The sequence below is a fragment of the Myotis daubentonii genome, chromosome 6, assembly GCF_963259705.1.
Source record: "Myotis daubentonii chromosome 6, mMyoDau2.1, whole genome shotgun sequence".
Taxonomy (NCBI): Eukaryota; Metazoa; Chordata; class Mammalia; order Chiroptera; family Vespertilionidae; genus Myotis; species Myotis daubentonii.
Genome location: NC_081845.1, coordinates 74,719,038 through 74,742,421, shown reverse-complemented (window position 1 = coordinate 74,742,421; position 23,384 = coordinate 74,719,038). Strand labels below are relative to the sequence as shown.

Below are 23,384 nucleotides of genomic sequence, written 5' to 3'. Positions count from 1 at the left end.
ATCACTGGCCTAAGGTGAAGTGGGAGATAAGTTCTCCCCACCAACCTGCCTGCAATAGACTGAACTGTGTACCCCCTCCCAAATGTATATATCAAAGCCCTTGGAGATAGGGCTTTTAGAACATAATTAAGGTTAAATGAGGTCATAAAGATGGGGTCCTCATCCAATGGGACTGGTAGCCTTCTAAGAAGAGGTAGACCTGGCTTGCTCTCACCTCCCATACACACACTCACTCTCTCTCCATATTTATGCTCCAAGCAAAGACCAGGTGATCACACATCCAGGTGGTGGCCATCTGCAAGCTAGGAGGAGAGCTCTCACCAGAGCCTGACCATGCTGGTGCACCGATCTTGTACTTCCAGCCTCCAGAACTGGGACAGTAGAAATGTCTGCTATTAAGCACCCCTCACACACCCCTTTTGTGGTATTCTGTTATGGCAACCTGAGCTAAGGCACTGCCTCTCCTTGACTCCAGGGGCTGGGGCTTCTATGTTGGTTCTGAACAGCCTGTGTGCAGCCTCACATTTCCCCACACCATCCTCCAGCCCTGCCTCCATCCTAACATTTCCAGCCACTTCCTTCCTCCTCCTCCCAATTAGTCCAAACCTCTCCCTTCTGACTACTCTTCCCTTGGAGACCTGTTTCCTTAGGTGACTGGATGGTCTGATCAACTCCTCCATGCTACAGTGTCAATGTCTGCTAACGATCTGAGGTCACATTCACTTCTCCCCTGTCTCCTAACCAAGGTACTTAAAGGCAGAGCAGGTCTCCTGATTTTGATAAGGGCAAAACAAGCCTGACAATACTAGGCTTATTCTGGAGCTGGGCAGAGGAAGGAGCCTAAGAAGCACCATCCTAAGGGTTAACAGCCAAGGAAGACCACCTCTTTCATAGCCAAGTCCCATGCTCTTGGGAAATGGCCCAGGTCTTTGGCTTTCTATTTAATAGTCCTTCCAGCACACAGCCACCTCATTCAATGACTTTATGACAATAATTTCCAAAAAGCTAAGATGTGATCATTTCAGACACTGAAGGAGGGGGCCAGAGGAGCTATTGGAGGACAAGCCAATCTTTTAGACCACCTCCCTGCAGCTTGATACTTTTGTTCCATTTAATCAGAAGGCGAGGTATTGCATGAAAACAGGGGGAAAGGCCCACAATGGTTGGTTTCTCCCTGGTGTCCCTGAGGTCCTCACTGGTGAGCCCACACGGCTCCCTTGAACAGGCATCTCTTTGCTTCTGCACATGACCGGGGTCCAGTGCCTAATGTACAACCACCTCTCACACCCCACTTCTCTTCTTTGACCTTTCTATTTGATCTAAGGAAAGGAAAACCTCTCCTCCTCTGATAGTCCTTAACAGAGCTTCCCATGAACTTGTCCAAGCTGAGGCTTCAGAAAAACAAAAGCCAGGAAGAGAAATATCTTACTGAAAACGTCTGCTTCCGGCCCAACAACAAAAACTTCCTCTAAGCCCAAAGAGCATCAAAGGGCTTGGTTATACTTCTGGAAGTGGGGAAGGCAAAATACAGAGAGGAAAAGTGATACTTTCCTCAATTATCCTGGTGCACAAACACAAGTCCTTAAGAGAAATAGCCGATACAATTACAGGCAAGTAAGTTCTTCTTGCTGAGTTCTATCTGCCAGCTAGTAGCAGCAGCAGCCTGGGAAGAAGTTGACTCTCAGCTGTGTTAACAATTCCCTATGAGCCATGTCACCAATCTGGACTAAATTTTGTCCAGTTGTGAGTTCAGCAAACTTTTATAAGTACTGCTTTCTGCAGGAATTTGGAGAAGCATGTAGTATAGGTCTTGGGCCTAAAACATGCTATGAAATCAAGTATATAATCATGTACCTAATCGGTACATAAGACAAAGGATGCAATTACAAGGACAGCACACACCCAAGGTGCTGTGGGAGCACCTTGCCTGGAGGGAAGCAGTCTAAGCTGACTCTTGCAGGAGTAGATGGTATCCAGGCCAAGGGTGCTAGAAGGGCAGCACTGAGCGGGCAGCACCAGCAATAGGAGTGATGGATGAGGCCCCTGGGAATGTTGGCAGGGATCAAATCCCAGCGCAGGTTACCTGCCACAGTGAAGAACTTGTCTCCCAGTGATAATGAAGTATCTTGGAACAGCTTTGAGAGGAGCGGTTATATGCTAAGATTTTTTTTAAGCAGCTCAAACACTTACTATTATATAGTTTTGTAGGTCAGATGTTTGACATGGGTCTCACGGGGCAAAATCAAGATGTTGGCAGGGCTGAGTTCCTTTCTGGAGACTCTAGAGCAGGGGTGGGCAAACTTTTTGACTCGAGGGCCACAATGGGTTCTGAAACTGGACCGGAGGGCCGGAACAAAAGCATGGATGGAGTGTTTGTGTGAACTAATATAAATTCAAAGTAAACATCATTTCAAGCGGGCCGTAGTTTGCCCACGGCTGCTCTAGAGGAACATCCATTTCCTTGCCTTTTCCAGCTTCTAGAAGCTGGCCACATTCTTTGGTTCATGACCCCTTCTCCAGTCTTCAAAGCTGGCACAGGCATGCTGAGTCCTTTCACATTGCATCACTGTGACCTTCTTTTCTGCCTTCCTCGTCTATTTTTTAAAAAACATGTTTTAATTGAAGTGAAATTCATATAATATAAAATTAACTAATTTAAAGTGGCAATTCCATAGCATTTAATGCATTCACAATGTTGTACAACTGCCATCTATATTAAGTTCCAAATTTTTTTAAATTAATTTTTGGAGAGAGAGGAAGAGAGAGAAAAACATCGCTGTGAGAGTAAAACTTCGGGCTGCCTCTTACACTCCCCTACTGGGAATCAAGTCTACAACCCAGGCATGTGCCCGGACTGGGAATCAAACTGGCAACCTTTCAGTACACTGGACTATGCCAACCAACTGAGCCACTATGGCCAGAGTAAGTCCCAAAACATTTTAATCACCTCAAAATAAAAAACACCACTGGTATCCATTAAGCAGTTACTCCCCTCTCCCCAGCTCCTGACGATCATTAATCTTCTACTTTATATCTCTATATATTTACCTATTCTAGATATTATATACAAATAGAATTATATAATGTGACCTTTGTGTTTGGTTACACTTACCATAATGTTTTCAAGGTTGTAGCATCTATCAGTACTTCACTCTTTTTTATGGCTGAATAATATTCCATTGTTTGAATATTTCACATTTTATCTATCCATTCATCCTTTGATGAACAACTTGTTTCTGCTCTTAGCTAATGTGAATAGTGCTGCTGTGAACATCTGTGAACAAGTGTTTGTTTGAGAGCCTGTTTTTAGTTCTATTGAATATACACTTAATTGTCAGGTCACATGGTACCTCTATGTTAAACTTTTTAAGAAATCACCAACCTGTTTTCCACAGCAGCTTCACCATTGTACACTCCCACCAACAGTGTATGAGGGCTTCAAACTCTCCACATCCTTGCCAACACTTTTCTCTTTCTATTGGTGTTGGTGTGTGTGCGAGTGTGTTTGTGTTATAGCTAGCCTAGTGGATGTGAGGTGTCATCTTATTGTGGTTTTTATTTGCATTTCCTTACTAACTAATGACACTGAGTATCTTCTTTTTAAGATTTGCTTTTTAAATATCTGAATTTGGAGGTTGGTAAAAGATGGATTTAAAGAAAGTGAAAAGAAAACAGGAAAACCAGTTTTTCAGATAAAATCTGATGAAGCCATGAATAACCAATGGAAGTAGGGAAAGAGAAGGAAAAACATATTGGAAAAATATTTAGAAAGTAAAATTGTCAGAATTTGGGGACCAGTTGAATGTGGGGGTTAAAGGAAAGGGAGAAATCAAAGCACCCCCATCTTCATCCATAAAGTAAAAGGGGTTGGCCAGATAACCTAGCATTAACATTCATTCTCAGAGTGACTTTACCTTGCAAATATCAAAGAGGTTTATAAGTGAAATTTACTCAGGCCTCCTTAAAATTGATGTTGCATACATACTTTAACTGCTTCTAAGATAAGCCCTTTTCATTGCAGGGACAACTGAGACAAAACAAAGTTGAAATGGACATAATTAATTGTTAAATTATTTAAATAGCCTCTAAGTCATTGTGTTTTACATAACATTTCACAAGTCAAATGCCAGGGATTTGTCACCCTAATTAAGCCCATCAAAATGAAAATATGAATTATAAAGATAATTATTTTTTAGTCTGTACAATGGAAATAAGTCAATGCTAATTCCCAATAAAAGGCATAAAAGTTGTGTATCAAAAATAACATAATTCCCTGATAAGAAGAACAAAGGTTACATTAAGATGAACAAATTTTAAAACTTGCAATTTCCCTGATTTGGGTTCTGGTTTCTTCATTCTTACAGAAAAATGCCAAGATTGGTACACTTCAAAATTCACCTTATTCATGACTTAATTAGAGTCAAACAGTTTCAATAAGAATGTGAATTCAAATTTAGAATTGAATCAACAAAAGATTGTTCATTATACAATCTTTTTAAGAATTTAGAAATGAGACTAATTCATAAAATAAGTTTAAGTGGTATAATCTCAACAAAAAAAGAACTGTACCTACTTTAAAAGATTAAAACTGATTATTTTATCATGTGTGTTAATGCTCAATAAATACAATTTGGTAGTGGACACATGAGATTATACACTAAAACCCACCCAATCACTATAAAACTGATTCTTTGGAAGACTGTTGAATCCTTTGGTTTTACTATCACTAGGTCATTAAGATAGCAAAAGAATGGAAAGATTTTGCCTTTCATAAGCTATATTAAACATTTTTCATTTTCTCAAGTACTTTTCTCCCATTCTTTTACAACTGTTCATCATTTCTTAGCTTAGTCCTCTTCAAGGCACACATTCCATTCAGCCATTAAATTGAATTACCATCCTATCAAGTAATTTATATTCTCTCAATCTTATTCCTAATAAGATATAAAATGCTCATTTTTCTAGGACTCAACCTGATCAACAAATCATTTCCACTGAGGGCTCATAGGGAGGCCATGATAAAAGTGAAAGGGTAAACTGTGAGGTTGTGAAGAATAGAATTAGAGGAAAGGTCTTCTTCCACTGAGCTGGTCTTCCCCAGCTCATATAACTGGAACTTCTTTTCCCTAATGGGCCCTGCTCATGTTTGGGGCTGCCACTGTTCCTGAACCAATCCTGTAGGGCTGAGCAATGATCATAGCTTCTGATCCCCCCTCTCTTCTCATCCACCAATTCCTCTCTACAGGATATTAAGGAATTACAATATGTCCCTCCTTATCTGCAGCAATATTTTTTGTGTTAAAGTCTATGTTGTCTCATCTTAGTATGGATACTTCAGCTCTCTATAGATGCTGTTTGCATGGAATATCTTTTTCTACCTGTGGTGTAATAAAAAATAAATATTTGGTCTTTGTGTCTGGTCTCTGGCACTGAGCTCCTAAAACCCTTGTAAATTATGTCTTTCATATGCTAATGAGATGGTTCTGCTGGAGGGTGGGCATAGCTTCAATAGGGAGGCTGACTGTCAGAAAAATCACCCGCATGATTAGAAGGTTGGAACTTTCATCTCTGATCCCCAACCTCCAGGGAGGGGAGAAGAGATGGAGGTTGAGTTTAATCACATATGGCCAATGATTTAACCAATTGTGCCTATATAATGAAATCTCGATAAAAATCCCCAAATTATGGTGTTTTGAGAGCTTCTGAATTGGTGAATATACCCATGTGTCAGAAGAGTGGTGCACACAGACTCCAAGGGGACAGAGACTCCTATTCATGGGATCCTCCCAGACCCAACACTATATATCTCCTCATCTGAGAGTTTGTTTGTATCCTATGTAAAAAACTGTGATAGTAAGTAGAGCACTTTCTTGAGTTCTGTAAGTTGTTCTCAAGAAGTATCAAACATGAGGTGACAGGGAGGTGTTCGTTGGAACCCTGAATTTGTTGTTAGCTGGGCCTAAGTGTGGGTTGCCTGGGAACCACTCTTGCAGCTGGTGTTTGAAGTAGAAGCAGTCTTGTGGGACTAAGTCCTTTAACTTGTGGGATCTGATGCGAACTCCAGTTCCGTGGTGTCAGAATAGAATTGAATTGATGGACATCCAGTTGGTTTGAGAGAATTAAAGAATTGGTATGGAAAAAAATGATGCATATTTGATGTAAAAAATGCACACCATTCTTTAACTTAGTTGTATCTTTAGATTTCATAACTTCTACTGATCTATATTCAAGTCTGCTAATTTTTTCTCCTACTAGCAAAAATACTCTGTTGAATTCCTCCAGTGGATTATTATAAGAATAGTTCTTGACATCACTTCATGCTAATTCTTTTTTCTAAACCCAGCAATTCAATTCTGCCTCGCAGAGTGGCCAAAGCCCAACCCCTAATCCCCTCCTGAGAGATTTCAGGACCTTGTCTCTATCAACTTTCATAGACGTTTGATCAGCATCTTCCAACTCTAGTTAGAACCATTCACTGTCTGTAAGGCAAATGCTATTATTCCTGTTTAAATAAATGGGAAATTTAAGACCCAGAATTGAGAAATAATTTTTCCAATAAATGAAGGACTAGAATTTTAACCAAATCAGTTAATGAGTGTGTATAAGAATCACCTAGGATTTAAAAAAAAGTTCATATACCTGGCTCCAGTCATTCTGATTCAAAACAATTGACGAAAAACTCAAGAACTTGAATTTTTAACAGCACTTCAGATTATTCTAGTATACGGAATCTGAGAACATTAAATAATAGGCAACTAGTTATAGGTTCAAAAGCACTTGGGAGAGAACAACAGCCAGGCCGGGCAAAACCAAACATGGAAAATAAAAAGAGAAAACATTCTCATTTTTTAATAGAAAGACTGTTACTGTTACTAATCTGGAATCAAGAGTAAGGACTCCAAGCTAGGGCTTAGTGACCACAGAGTTCTTATCCTTAATAAGAACTAAGTAAGAACATTATTTTAGTTAGATCATTATCCTGAACATGACTACTTTTCTCAACTCCAGTTAATTTTAAAGAAAAGTCTGGCCTTTAGAACATTTGAAGCCTTTAGCAGAAATGAGAGCTTCAAAGCCATATCTATAGATTACATCTGGAGGTGGACAATTTCCTTATTATTTTTTAAAATTTTATATACCATCTTATTCCAATAAGGTTTAAGATTATTTGTGAAATTTATTTTGGTGCTTTTATATAAATGGATAGAATAAGGCCCAGCCCGCAGTGACTCAGCACACAGGGAGTTGAGTTGATCTCATTGAGTGAAACACAGCCTGTGGAGCTAGGCAGCCCTGAGTCTTTGTTTAGCTCTTTTCCTTATTAATGTGAAAACTTGGGCTAGTTATTTAACCTCTTCAATCCTCTGGTTCTTTGTAAAACAGAGAAAACAACATTGTTTACTTCACTGGATTTTGTGGGAGTTGAATAGTTTAATTTGGAAAATGTTAAAGACATGACTGTCCTCTGTTAGATGTAAGGTGAGCCCCCAAACCAGGGGTCCTAGCAGAACACAAAGGATACTCGGGAGCCAGATAGCGAGACAAATGTCTTTACTCTGGCAGGAGGGTGCGCACCCTCAGGGTCTGGCAGCACACACACTGAGCGGGCAGTCTGCTTGGGGTTATATGTCTGATGCAGGACATCTGTCCCTCATTCTTGATTGGAAGAGCTTAGGCTCACTGTCTTACTTAATTGGCCAATTCAAAGGAAAAAGGGAGGATTTGACCTTTTCCATTTCAAAATAGCAGCCCCCAGGGGAGCTGCAAGTCACATGGGCCAAAACGGAAGCTGCCTAAACTCCCTTCTTTGACAGAAAAGATGACTTGTTTATTCTCACATCGTCCAAAATTATAGTAAACGTAAGACAAAAAGTTATCTAGCTTACTAATGAGGAAACCAGCAGGATGGCAGAGCTAATATAAAGGAATATGGGAAAGCCTAGTTTACATAATAAATGAAAGTGCTGGAATAAGACTGCCAAATTATTTATAAAACTGGTTACCATCCTATCAGGTAATAAAACTGAATACTTGGGATTACCTTTTCTATAAAAATGATTTGTATCTCTACCATCCAGAATTTTTTTGAAATGTATCAATGTGCTACAAGTTGGCATCTAATTCCATCTGGGCCTGAAATCAATAGTAAATAGAAGGTCAAACATAGATGCATTGCTAGAGAATTCAATAATCCTTGGGGTGGTGGGGGCAGGGGGTGTCCTGTTAGACAATGTCCCAGCATGAAAAAGCATGCAGTCATCATTTTGCCTTATTTCCAAGATTTGGATACTTTTCTTTAATATACATCAAGAGTCTAGCAAAGAGCCTGTTACAAAATGAGTACTGACCATAGGATAGCATATTTATTATTTGTATCTTTATAATCCTATCTCTGCCACATACTGGCTGGGTGATCTTAAGCAATATTCTCTCGTTGCTCTAGCGTACTCTTCCGTAAACTGGGGACAAAGGTGTTTTCTACCTCACAAGGCTATTGGAAAGTTAAGCAAGGATTTAATATGTGCAAAGCAGTGTCTGGCACGTAGTAATGACTAAATGCGTGAAAGCGAATGCTGTCATCCTCCAGAGCATTTGATGTCACACGACAGCCAACATTTTCACAATATAAGGTAACTAAAGGCGGGGGGTGGGGGTACACTGCTGTGATGCAGAGGCTGGCACAGCTGGTCAGTGGATGCCCAAAGACCTTTTGCAGCTTGAACTTGGACTACAGATCAAGCTATTTATAACTGGGCTGGAAAACCAGCTCTCCCTTGCCTCAAACATTATTAAAATGGACATATTCCAGAGTTCTGAAAGCAAAGATAAATTTTATACTCTTGTTTGTCTACTTTTGGCCCTCATCCTGACACAGTAATAAGATGCAACAGACTTTCACAGGTTACTACAAGAATAGCTTGATGTTTCTAGAGCAAATCCAGGCCTCTTTTGTCCATGACATCTTTCCCCGGGGACAAAAATGTTAATTATTCTTTACTAAGAGCAGCTTCCCCAACATGTTTGACTGCCTTATTTGATGTGGAAATAGAAAGCAAATGTCATCACCAACCAAACACTCTGCACAATCACTGCCCAAACAGTCAAGAAGCTACAGCTATTTTCATATTTTCCCCTCTATGCAAGGAGCATCTGAAGTGCATAGAAAGCAGACAGATGATTATCTTCCCAGAAATCTTCCCCTGGCATGGGCCACCGGGGAAAGCACTGCCGGCATCCATCTGAGCTTTGTGGACTTCTCTTCTCCATGAGGCGTGACATGAAAAATGAAGAACATGTTTATAAATACCCAGAACCCAGAGGCGGTCCATTTACTTTTTTTCAAAACACCCGGATATTGATGAAAATAGATTTGATGGCAGTTCCACTGGTACAAGTTTCTAGACAGCCACCTGGAGTTGCGTCTCTCTCCTCCCAGGTCGTGTTTCCTGCGTTGAGAGTGCAGGGAGGGTCTGTGAGGCCAGGGAGCTCAGTGCACTGCGACTGTCACAGAAGGGCACTTGTCCCCTATACCTGGGCTCCTGAGCATTAAAGAGAAAAAACCAACATGATATAGAAAAATGTTAGTTATATGCAAACAAGTGGTTAGAATAAGATGGAACTTGGAGACATTGTAGAAAATAGGTCTACCTTTCATCTAGCGCCAATATTCCAAGTTTGTGTGGAAATTACCTAAAAATCGGTACAGCGGTCTGGTAGGGTTAAGGAGCACGTTTCAAGAATGAAGTGGCCTATAATGTGTCACCCTGTAAACAGGTAATTAGTGTTAGAAGATTATCATGGCCTTTACAGAAGTGATTCATCTTTTTCTACTTGTTTATTCCGCTACTCATTTATTGAGTTAGTCTCTAATGATAGAGGTAATAAATGTACTACCAATATCAGATAACCTGTATGTCACAGAAAAGCACAAAGGAATTGCCAAAAAATTCCACAACCCCAAAAATAATCTTACCAACATGTCTTTGTTTTATGAGCGAGGGAGAGCGAGCGAGCGAGCGAGATATCATACCTTTGTAGATTTGTACATAAGATTGTAACGTGTCTGACAGGGAAAACTTTGTTCCAGTTATCCAAGTCTGAGTAACAAATCACCTCCAAACTTAGGGGCTTTTAAAACAACAACATGTATTTTGCTCACAAATCTGCAATTTGATCAGGGTTTGATGGAACAGTTTGTCTTTGCTCCACTCAGTGTCAGCCAGGGCAGGTGGCCCAAAGGCTGGGTCAGGCATTGTCTGAAGGGTCCCTCGCTCACCTGCCTGGTGCCTAGGCTGGGAAGACAAGAGCTGGGGCTGGACAACTGGGTGTCCATTGGCATCGCTTGTTTTCTATGTGCTCTGTCCTCATGGTGTCTCCAGCGCGGTAGTTTCAGGTGAGCTGGATTTCTTACATTGACTTAGGTTTCCCAAGGCTTCTGTACTGTACCCTCTTCTACGACTTAGCCTTGGAAGTACACATCATCACTTCTACCACATTTTATTTATTAGAAATGAATCGTTAGAACCAGCCTGTGTTCATGGGAAAGGTAAACAGGAATTCACCTTTTTGCAAGGAGTGTCAAAGAGTTTCTCACAATATAAACGAACAAACAAAACAGAAACAGACTCATAGATACAGAGAACAGACTGATGGTTGCCAGAGGGGAGGGGGTTGGGGAATGAGATGAAAAAGGTTAAGGTGTTGAGAAGTACAGATTGGTAGTTACAAAACAGTCACAGGAATGTAAAGTTCAGCATAGGAAATATAGGCCAATAATCTATATATGTAAAAGTCTAAGTGACCGTCCAACCATTCGACAGTGACCGGTAGCTATGACACGCAATGCCACCAGGGGGCAGATGCTCAACGCAGGAGCTGCTGAGCTGCGGTGACTTGGCAGCTGCAGTTTTCTCGGATGACGCACCTGGAACTAGAGAGGAGGGAGCCCGATTCCGGGGTGCGTCATGCAAGAACGGCCCTCTTGCACTCCGGGACCCCTTGGAAGATGTCAGAAAGCCCATTTCGGCCCGATCTCTGCAGGTCAGGCCGAGGGACCCCACCCGTGGATTCGTGCACCAGGCCTCTATTCTAATATCTATGTATTCCAAGTGGGTACTGGAAATATCGGGATAACAATTTGTGAAGTATATGATTGTCTAACCCCTATGCTGTACACATGAAAGTAATATAAAATGACATTAAATGTAAGCTGCAATTGAAAAAAATTTTTTAAAGAGTTTCTTAACATGTTTTAGTAAAACCCCAGGGACTTAGGGACTAAATGAATAATGAATTTATAGTTCAGTAAATAAATAAGAAAGATTGTGAAAAAATTTTAACACTAATCATCTGTCTCCACCACCTGACATTATAGTCAATTTCATTCTTAAAATACACCTGTTAAATAAACATATGTTCTGTGTCAGTAAACATTTGTTGACTGAATGAACTTATTCATCTTTTAAAATATGTTTTTAATGATTCTTAGAGAGATAAGAAGAGGGAAGAATAGAGAGAGAGAAATATCAATGAGAGAAAAACATCCCTATTGGCTGCTTCCCGCACACCCCCACAGGGAAGTGAGCCCACAACCCCGGCATGTGCCCTGACCCAGAATCGGAACTGGCAACCTCTTGGTTCCTGGGTCGATGCTCAATCACTGAGCCACAACAGCCTGGCTGACTGAATGAATTTAGCAAGTCACAAGTATCTTCCTATATCAATGAAAACTTTTTTTAATCCCCATCTGAACCCCATCTGAGGATGTTTTTATTGATATTTAGAGAGAGAGAAAGAAGAAGAGAAACAGAGAGAGAGAATCATTGATAGGTTGCCTCCTGTACGCACCCCCCGACTGGGGATCAATCTGAAACCTAGGCATGTGTTCTGACCAGGAATTGTACCAATTACCATATGGTGTACAATGCTCCAACAAAATGAGCCACCCAGCCAAAGTTATCAATGAATATTTGTACACCATAATTTTAAGAAGAGCATGTGGATATATCATAATTTATTTAACCAGTTTCCAGTTACTAAATGTTCAATATTTAGACTATTTACTTTATTATGTAAGATAACTCTATGATTAACATCCTAGAACAGAAGTCTCTATTTTCTTTTGATAAATTCATGCACATAGTTTTTCAGGGTAAAGGGATATATTTTTTAAGGTTTTAAATATCTTTTAATAGATTTTACTTTATAGAGGAATTTTAGGTTCACAACAAAATTGAGCAGAAAATACAGATTTTCTATATACTGCCATCTCCATACATGCATATCCTCCCGCATATCCTCCCCCATTATCAACATCCCCCACAAGAGTGATACATTTGTTACAATTATGTTCCCACATTAATATATCATTATCACTCAGATTCCATTTCATTAGGGTTCACTTTTGGTGTATATTCTATGAGTTTGGACAAATATATAATGATATAAATCCATCATTATAATATCATACAGAGTATTTTCAAAGTATAATGATATGTATCCACCTTTATAGTATCATACAGAATAGTTTCACTGCCCTAAAAATCCTATATTCCACCTATTCTCCTCCCCTTCTCCCTAAGTCTTGGCAACCACTGATGTTTTTACTGTCTCCACAGGTTTGCCTTTTCCAAAATGTCATAAAGTTGGAATCAAACAGTATGTAACCTTTTTAGATGGTCTTCTCTCGTTTAGTAATATGTACTAAAGTTTTCCCCATACTTTTCATGTCCCGATAGCTCATTTCTCTTTAGCACTGAATAACATTCCATTATCTGAATGTACCACAGCTTATTTATCTACTCACTTACCTAAGAAAATCTTAGTTGATGCCAAGTTTTGGCAATTACGAATAAAGCTTCAATAAACATCTGCATGCAGGTTTTTGTGTGAAAATAAATTCTCAACTCCTTTGGCTAGACACCAAGGAAAATGACTGCTGAATCATAAGTTAAGCCTATGTTTAGTTTTATAAGAAACCACCAAATTGTCTTCCAAAGGAGCTGTATCATTTTGAATTTCCATCAGCAATGAATAAGAGTTCCACATCCTCACCAGCATTCGGTGCTGTCAGTGTTCTGGATTTTGGCCATTTTCATGGATGCCTGTGGTATCTCCTTGGTTTAATTTGCAGTCCCTTGATGACATATGATGTGGAGCATCTTGTCATATCCTAATTTGTCATCTGTATATCTTTTTCAGTGAGGTTTTTGACTCATTTTTAAATCAGGTTGTTTGTTTTTATTGTTCGGTTTTAAGAGTTCTTTGTGCATTTGAAGTAATAACGCTTTATCTGATGTGTCTATTACAAATATTTTCTCCTAGTCTGTGGTTTGTCTTTTCATTCTCTTGATCAAGGATTTTATTCTTAATGAAATTCAGTTACTGATTACTTTTTTCATGGATTATACCTTTTTGTGTTGTATTTTAAGTCTTCACCAAACCCCAAGTCATTCCGATTTTCTATGTTCTAGAAGTTGTATAGTTTTGCACTTTACATTTAGATCTGTGACCCATTTTGAGTTAACTTTGTGTGGAGGGTATATCATCTTTGTCTAGATTCATGTGATGTCCAGTTGTTCCATTCCATTTGCTGAAAAACGTATTTTTGTCCTCCATCATATTGCCTTTGCTCCTTTGCCAAAAATCAGTTGACTGTAATCATGTGGCTTTCTATTCTGTTTCATTCATCTATCTCTCTAGTATTACAACAATACTATACGACCTTGATTATTGTAGCTTTATATTGTTTTGAAGTCAGATAGTGTCAGTCTTTCAGCTTGTTTTTGTCTCCCCATATAGAATTGGCTATTCTTAGTCTTTTGCCTATTTGTATAAACTTTAGAATCAGTTTATCAATGTCTACATAATAACTTCATAGGATTTTGATTGGAATTGCATTGAATCTATAGGTGAAGCTGGAAAAAACTGACACCTTGACATTATTGAATTTTCCAATCTATAAACATGGAGTATATCTCCATTTATTTAGTTCTTCTGATTATTTTCATCAGAGTTTTGTAGTTTTTGCATATAAATCTTATACATATATTGTTTGCTTTATATCTAAGTATTTAAGATTTGGGGATGCTAATGTAAATGGTAATGTGTTTTTAATTTCAAATTCCACTTCTTCATTGCAGGTATAGAGGAAATCAATTCACTTTTGTTTATTAACTTTGTATCCTACAAACTTGCCATAATCACTTATTAGTTCCAGGAATTTTTGTTGTTGAGTCATTGTTTCAGATTTTCTCTGACACCTACAAACAAGAGTGTCATTTCTTTTTTCCTAATCTATATACCTTTTATTTCCTTTTCTGGTCTTATTGCATTAGCTAGCATGTCCAGTGTAATGTTTATAAAGCAGTACTAGACCTGGCCTGTGTGGCTCACTGGTTCAGAGTCAACCTATGAACCAGGAGGTTATGGTTTGATTCCCAGTCAGGGCACATGCATGGGGGGTTGTGGGCTCCATCCCCAGTGTGGGAAGTGCAGGAAGAAGCTGATCCATGATTCTCTTATCATTGATGTTTCTCACCCCCTTCCTTTCAGAAATCAATAAAAATATAAAATATAAATAAATAAATGAAGTACTAGGAGGGAATGTCATTGCCTTATTTCTGATCTGAGTGAGAAAGCTTTTATTTTTCCTTTAAGTATGGCATTAGCTATAGGTGTTTTGTAGCTGTTCTTCATTAAGTTAAGGAAGTTCCCTTTATTCCTGGTTTACTGAGAGTTTTGATCATGAATGGGCACTTGATTTTGTTATAAGATTTTTCTAAATCTAGTGATACTATCATAGGGTTTTTCTTCTTTAGCCTGTTGATGTGATTGATTACATTAATTGATTTTTGAATGTTGAACCAGTCTTGCATAACTGGGATAAATCCCACTGGTTTTCATATATAATTCTTTGTATACATTATTGGATTTGATTTGATAATATTTTATTGAGGAAAGTTACATCTATGTTCATGAGAGATTTTGGTCTGCAGTTTTACTGTAATGCCTTTGTCTGATTTTGATATTTGGGAAATGCTGGCCTCATAGACTGAGTTAAATGTGCCTTCTGCTTCTATTTCTGAAAGAAACTATAGAGAATTGGTATCATTTATTTCTTAAATGTTTGGTAAAATTCATCAGTTAATCCATCTGAGACTGATGCTTTCTGTTTTGGAAGATTATTAATTATTGATTCAATTTCTTTAATAGATATAGGCCTACTCATATGGTCTGTTTATTCTTGTGAGTTTTGGCAGATTGTGTTGTTCAAGGAATTGGTCCATTTAGGTTAACAAAACTGTGATTATAAACTTATTCATAGTATTCATTATTATCCTTTCAATGTCCAAAGTATTTATAGTGATGTCTCCTCTTTCATTTCTAATATTAGTAATTTGTGTTTTCTCTTTATTTTCTTAGTTAGCTAGGTAAGAGCTTTATCAAGTTTGTTGATTTTTTTCAAAGACACAGCTTTTGGTTTACTTGCTATACTTATTTGGAAAAAACTGTTATATGTTATATCCTTAAAGAATAAAAAAAATAAGTCCTTAGTTTACTTTCACCTATTTCTTCTTTGCTACTCTTCTTTATGTAAATCTAAGTTTCTGATCTATATCTTTTTCTCTCTCTAAATAATTTTCAACATTTCTTGCAAATATAATGACAATAAACCTCCTTAATTTTATCTGAGAAAGTCTTTATTAATCCCTTCACTTTGGAAGGATAATTTTACAGGGTACAGAATTTTAGGTGGGTAGGGGTTTTTCTTTTTTTTCCTTTTAATTATTAAATCATCTCTAAGATTTCTTGCCTGCATCGTTTCTGAGGAGAAGTCAGATGTAATTCTTATATTTGCTGCTACATAGGTAAAGTGTTTTTCCCCCATTGGCTTTCATCAGGATTTTTCCTTAATCTTTGATTTTCTATAGTTTGAAAATGAAACTGTGTGTTTTCATTGTTGTTTGTTTGTTTGTCTACTTCATTTATCCAGAGTAGTGTGCTCTGACACCTCCTGGATCTGTGGTTAGGTGCCTGACATAAATTTGGGGAAATTTATAGACATTTTGGTTTCAAATGTTTCTTCTCATGCCTTATTTGTTCCTTTCTCTCTTCTAGTATTCCTATTATGCATATATTGTACCTTTTATAGTTTTCCCACAGTTCATGGATATTCTGTTCTAGTTTTATTACAGTACTAGAGGCCCAGTGCATGAATTCATGCATGGGTGGGGTTCCTCAGCCTGGCTGGCAATCAGGGCCCATCAGTGGGGTAGAGGGGTACCTGGCTGGCCAGAGCAAGGGAGGTTGGTCAGTTGTGGGAGGTTGGCTGTGGGAGCGCACTGACCGCCAGGGAGCAGCTCCTGCTTTGAGCTTCTGCCCCCTGGTGGTCAGTGAACATCATAGAGACTAGTCATTCGGTCAACTGGTCATAACGGTCACTTAGGCGTTTATATATATAGAACTTCTTCTCTTGGTTCTTTCGTTTTTGAGCATTTTACTGATATATCCTGCTCTGAGATTCTATCCTCAGCTATGTCCAGTCTACTAAAAAGCCCATTGAAGTCACTCTTCATTCTTGTTATAGTGTTATTGTCATTTTAATCTCTATGATTTCTTTTTGGTTCTTTCTTAGAATTTCCATCTTTCAGCCTACATTGCCTTCTTGTTCATACATTTTCTCTACTTTATCCATTAGAGCTCTTAGTATATTAATCACAGTTGTTTTAAATTCCCAATATGATTATTCCAGCACCTCCTACCATATCTGAGTCTGATTCTTGTTCTATATCTTCAAATTGTGTTTTCTTTCTTTTGCTACGTCTTATGTTTTTTTCCTTATAGTTTAGTACAATGTACTGGGTAAACAAAACTGTTGTAAACAGACCTTTAGTAATGTAGTGGTGAGATGTGGGAGAAGCAGAAGTGTTCCATAGTCTGAGAATTAGGTGTCAGTGTTATGTTTGCTTTGATTATGAGTCCAAGCTGATATCTCATGCAAAAACTGCAGAAAACGTAATTTTAAATGATTTTGGAGCACAAATTCATATCAAAATGCTGTTCTGATATTATTTCTATCAATTCTGCTTCCCAATCTAACAATATTTCATTCCTTTCCCTATTAACTGCTTTGTTATGAACAATTTTTTAAATTGTGCATAATAATTTCTCTTACATTTGAATGACTGCCAAATAATTAGAATTTTATCCAATGTCTCTCAATCTGCTTTCATTCCTTGAAATGAATTCCTTTCTACTGATCTCTCTGATTTTTTAAAAATTATGGCCTATTTTTAATACACAGTGTAAACAGCTTTTGTTAGAACTGGAAATTATGCTTCCCAATCCCAGCTTTCCTCTATTTCTGCTTTCAATTAAAGTTAGATTTCACTCCATTGTTGGCCATATTATTCGACGCACTATATAAAATCTAATTTGCATATACTGAAACATTAGAATCACACCAGAGACACTCTTTAGTTATTTAAATTCTAAAATTATTCCCTTATCCCACATCTGGTGGAATCATGTAATGTTCACTTTTTTTTTACCCTCTGAAATTCCTCTGTGAGCTGTTAATGTTAGATGAAATCATCCTCAAAGTCTTTGAAAAAAACTCTATCAAGAGTCATACCTCTAGCATCATGCTTTCTTATTTTATTCACACATAAAAGTCCATATTCACATGAACAACCTAGCTTTACTTATTTCTACAAGCACAATGGCTTTATATTTATACTTAAGAAAGTAAGAGCAATGATTTCTTTAGAAAAAATATTATCTTTCTCTCTATCTCACACACACACACACACACACACACACACACACACACACACTCACATCCAAGGCTTTGTATATATTCTACTTTGGTTATGACCTCTATGGTTGCACAAAGCAGAAACCTAATATAAACGAATTTTCAACAATTGAAAATTCATTGGTTCATAGAATGTCTAAGGACAGATTTTTCAGGCATTGATGGACCCAGGATCTCTAGCAACAAGCAACATCATCAGATTTCAATCTCAATTTTTTCTGTGTCCTTTTCTTTACTCATGCACAGGTATTTGCCTACATGGGGACAACATGGCCACCAGCATCTTTGGCCTTACAGCCTCCCAGCTTAGTGACCATACTAAGAAAGATTATATCTTCCTGAAGAGTTCCAATGAAAGTTCTAGGTGCTAGGTTGAACTGGTTTGGATTAGGTACTCATCCCTGAACCAACCACGGTAGTCAGAGGGTGAAACCTATACCTTACCCCCTAGAGCGATCGCGCTCCTCCTGTCTTTCGCCAAAAGTGCTGGGAGCGCTATCAAAGCTTCGACATGGAGTCCCGTTCTAAGTCTGCTTTTATTAGTGATGATGATATTGCTAAATATGTCAATGTAGTAAAGGTTTCCTTAAGTTTTTGAATATGTAACTTCATTTACTTGCGATTCATAATTTTTTTCCTAAACTGCTGTAAAATCAGCAAAAATGCCTTGGCAATTTTAGCATAGTTCCTAGGATATTGGTTGGCACTCAAAGGGTTAACCAAGCTGAATCATGTGCATCATCCAGACCTAGGCCCATTCAAACACTTGGACAGAGAGTGGGAGGGGGTAGTTCCCAATGAAAAATTAAACGGATTACCAGAATATGTTGGTATATTACAGACAGATACACAAAATAAATATCTACTACACTCCTTAGAAAGTTTGGAAAAACAAACCACATTTGACTCAGCTTTCTTAACTACTGTGCTTAAATAAATGAAATGATTCAGTCATTGAATCAGGTCGGTGAAAAACATTTAAAAACTTGTACTGTGTTGAAATATAGAGACTCTAAGTATTTCTCATTTTAAACAGTATATTGTCATCATATGTCCCAATGCAGTAGCTTGCTATAGTCATCATAATGATAAGAAGGTTGGCACCAATGAAAAAGAAGGGTTAATAATTCCAATCAAAATTAAAGAAACATTTATTTCATCTATCTTACAAAAGTCCACTAAAATGACAGTTTTTTAATTTGAGTTTATTCTTCATTTTAACTTTTAAAACACTACTATACTTGAATATTGAAATAAAAAATATAGCAAGTAGTGAGCATATTATGATTACAGTCCTTCGCTCATTCACTACTGTATATACAGTATGATGCCAGCAGTGAGTGTTATTCACTGGCCCCATTAAGAGGTCTGACACTGAACACCACCCTTAGGATGATGTTCACCATCCTCATATGCTTCTCCATTGTAATGGTGCCATCTTTCTTGATTTGGATCAAAGTCCACCAGTTCCACCTGGTCCATTTCATCAGTCTCTTCTACTTCCTTCCTTTCAGGTAGGAGTTTTTCCAGCAAAAAGAGTTTATCAGGAGAAAGAAAGCCATTCTCAGGAAAGTTTACCTTAAATTCGATGATTAGGCGACCCTTTTCATATGGTCTACGATAAATTGGCATGCCTTCATTTAATACACACTTGATATCTCCATGCTTGACAATCTGACTTGGCTGAGAGGTGATGAATATGGTTCGATTGTCAAGAGTAGCTATTGGCTTTTGGAAACCACACAATGCTTCAACCAGCTGTATGTCCATACACATGAAAAGGTCTTCTCCTTGTTAAGTGAAAACAGCATGTTCCTTCTGATCTAAAACAATGATAATATCTCCTGGCTCCAGTCCTGGTTCTTGGTCTCCTTCACCATGGAATGTTATCTTCTGGCCATCTTTCATGCCTTTAGCAATATGAACTTCTAGAATCTTCTTCTCTCAAACTATCTTCCTCCTGTTGCAGCTTTTACATCTACCTTTAGGAATGGTCCCCATGGGCCTGGCACTCCATGCACACAGACTGAATTTGCTGAACCATTCTAAGTCTTATCTGATGAATTCTTGTCTGCATTCCAGAACCCTGGCAACTGGGACAGCACTCTACTGCTCCTTTCTGACCACCTCGGCCTTCACATTTGTCACAAATCACATTCTTTTGCAGAGCTAGTTTTCTTGCTGCACCATTATATAAGTCTTTTAAGGTTATGGAGAGCTGATGCACAATGTTTTTACCTCTCCTTTCTCTCTGCATCCTTCCTTTTCCTCCAAAAAACATATCAAAGATGCCCATGGGGGAACCAAAACCACCACCCGCTCCACCTTCCTTAATTGCTTGTTCTCCTCCTTTGTCATATAATTCCCTTTGCGTTGCATCAGAGAGCACTTTGTAAGCTTGAGAAATATGTTTAAACTCTTCTTCATTTGGATTCTTATCAGGATGGTACTTCCCAAGGCCAGCTTCCTACAAGCCTTTTTCAGTTCTTCCTGGGTGGCATTGGGTTTGACCCCCAAAACATCATAGTAAGTGGTTTCTTTCACCATTTTTGACAGCCGGTGAGCAGGCCGAGGCAGGTGTGGAGGAGCAGGAGAGAGCATGTTACTACGCGCAGCTCAGGTAGCCTCTGCTCCTCCACCTTTCACGGAGTGTTCTGGAAAGTTCCCAAAATGACAGTTTGTTTGTTTTTAAATTAAGCATAAACCTGGCAGTGCAAAAAGAATTATAGAAGAGATGACAGCAAAAAAGATTTTGAAAGCTGGAAAGCAGATGAACAAAACTTGTGAAAGGTAAAAGGGGATGTGGAACCCAGAAGCAAGTACTAGAAAAAAGCCGAATTGATGAAAAGTTTAAGGTCATGGAGCAGAGTTCAGGTGGGGGTGAAAGCAGAACAGTCAGATAAAAGTTAAGCAGAGAAGTAGATAGATGTCCAGACCTGCCAGCCCAGGACTGGCCTTAAAGTACTCGGGTAGAAGACTGAAGGTGTAGTCTCTGGAGAGACTCTAACTGTGGGGACACCAGGCATGGCTGAGTGTATAGATACAGTTCTGAAATCATGTGGGCTTCAGTATTATTTTTCATATGAACTGTAAATCTACTTTTGCTCCACCCTGTATATTATAACATGATTACCATAATAAATTTGAGCCTGAATCTCCAAGTTATTATAAAGATACTAGAGGCCCAGTGCATGAAAATTCATGAACTGGAGGGGGGGGGGGTCCCTCAGCCCAGCCTGCCCCCTCTCACAGTCCGGGAGCCCTCAGGGGCGGGAGGTGACCCAGTGATCAGGGGAAGGTAATGACCCATCATACCTCTGCTGCTGCCACTGCCAGCAGCGCAGGCCTCGGCCAGCCCTGGTTACCTGAGCCTCGGGCAGCCCTGCTGCCATCCAAGGCTTGCCTGCACCTTGGGCCATCCCTGGGCAGCTGTGGGGCTGAGGGGACTGGGGGACACCGGAGGCAGGCGTGAGGAGTGGCCGGGCCCGCCTGGGGGCTGGCCTGGCCTTGCCGTGCGCCTGCCACTCCAGCAGGCTGAGGGGACTGGGCACCACCATCTTGTGGCTGTGGGGGCTGCCATCTTTGAGGGTATGGCAGTCAATTAGCATATTCCCTCCTAATTGGATGTGGGCACCGCCATCTTTGCAATGGCATGAGGGTCAGTTAGCATACTCCCTCTTTATTAGATAGGATAGACGTCAAGGTAGAAGAGTAGGACACATTTCATTAATAACTTTTTATCTTTATTTATAATTTTTATAGAGACATAGTATGTGGGCTTCCATTTATACTCTTCCTGAGGTCTTGAAAACAGAGTTCCAAACAAACAGGAAAAAGGAACCTTGAGGAACAGAAAGTATAGGAAACAGAAAACAAACAAACAAAACAATAAGCCACACTATATATGATGTTCTCATAGAGAAGGAAGAGGTACTGCCAAGAAGTCTCACGAGCTCACTCACCTCCCAGTGACCCTGCCTCTCCCGTGGCCTAGGCAGTACCTCTAGCTTGAGTAAACAGCTTCTCAGAGCTTCTTATGTTCCCTGTAAGAACTTCCCCTTCTCAAGAGACTCCACATACTCCCATTGATATGAGCTTCCCACCACCATATGTGGGGCTGAAGAAAGGTCACAAAGAGCTGTGTGTGCTCATGGCAGAAACTGCCTCCCTAAAATTTTATTAGCTTAAGGCCTGACCTATGTCCCTTGGTGACTAAAAAAGAACACCAGAATCTCAGCCCAATGGCTCTGTAGATTCTTTTTTTTTAAATCCTATATAATAAAAGCTGAATATGCTAAGTGTCTGGTTGTCCAGTCGTCCGTTCAATCAATCAAAGTATAACATGCTAATGATATGCTAAGGCCGCTCAACCACTCACTGTGACGTGCACTGACACCAGCGGCAGACACTCTAACTGGTAGGTTAGCTTGCTGCTGGGATCAGGACTGAGTGAGACAAGCCAGACATGTCCTGGAGCCCTCCCACGGTCCCCTCCGCAGCCCTGATCATGCACCGGTGGGGTCCCTCAGTCTGGCTTGCACCCTCTAGCAATCCAGGACCTTTGGGGGGATGTTGGAGAGCCAGTTTTGGCCCGATCCTGCAGGCCAGGCTGAGGGACTCCACTGGTGCATGAATTCGTACCAGGCCTCTACTATATTTATATTGATTTCAAAGAGGAAGGGACAGAGAGAGAGATAGAAACATAAATGACAAGAGAGAATCATTGATTGGCTGCCTCCTGCACACCCGCAATGGGGATCGAGCCTGCAACCCAGGCATGTGCCCTGACTAGGAATACATTTTTTTAAGTTTTGGGGGCATATACCTGGGAAAAGGATTGCTGGGTGGTATGGTAGCTCTATTTTTAATTTTTTGAGGAATCACCAGACTGCTTTCCATAGTGGTTGCAACATTTTCATGGTGGCCAACATATTATCCACCATCTTAATTAGACTTCTCTACCTCTCTGGGTCACTTTCAAGACTTTTCCAGTTATAACACTTGGCAGTGTCAATACATAGATGATCTATCCAATACTCTGGCTGCTCAGTTCCTCAAACTGTCCTCTTCCAGTGACCCTTTCCTCAACCCTCCTGACCCTGGAGTCCTCATTACTATTCTGCATATATGCTCAGCTCTCTCATGTTGCCATACTCGCTTAGCCAAACCCCAGATTTGCTTACTCCATGCATGTGCCTTTGCAGTTGAACATGCCTGAAAAAAACAAAAAACAATAAACAGGAAATCATGCTGACGGGCCTTACTTTAAATTTGTGACTACTAACTCCACGTGGGCCTTTAAAGCTGATCTGAAGCACCAAAACACTTCTTTATTTCTGTTTCATTCATATTTTTCTCAACTAATATTTCAAACCTTCTACTTTCCCTCATCCTTAACCTCCGTTGATGTTCTTGTTTCTTATTTCACTAACAGAAATAGTCAGAAAAGAGGTTCTACTTGCTACGACCACCAAATCTCCTAGTCTACCTGCATCTGTATACATTTATACTCTGCATTTACTCCCAGTAAAAATGGATGGGTGATTGATCTTAGCTTCACTCCGAG

The 23,384-nt window shown here is 39.4% G+C and overlaps 1 pseudogene; it reads right to left on the bottom strand.

Annotated features, from left to right (window-relative positions):
* Positions 1-19,153: 19,153 nt before the first annotated feature.
* LOC132237197 (dnaJ homolog subfamily A member 1-like) lies at positions 19,154-20,462 on the bottom strand (annotated as a pseudogene).
* Between the last annotated feature and the right edge of the window lie 2,922 nt (positions 20,463-23,384).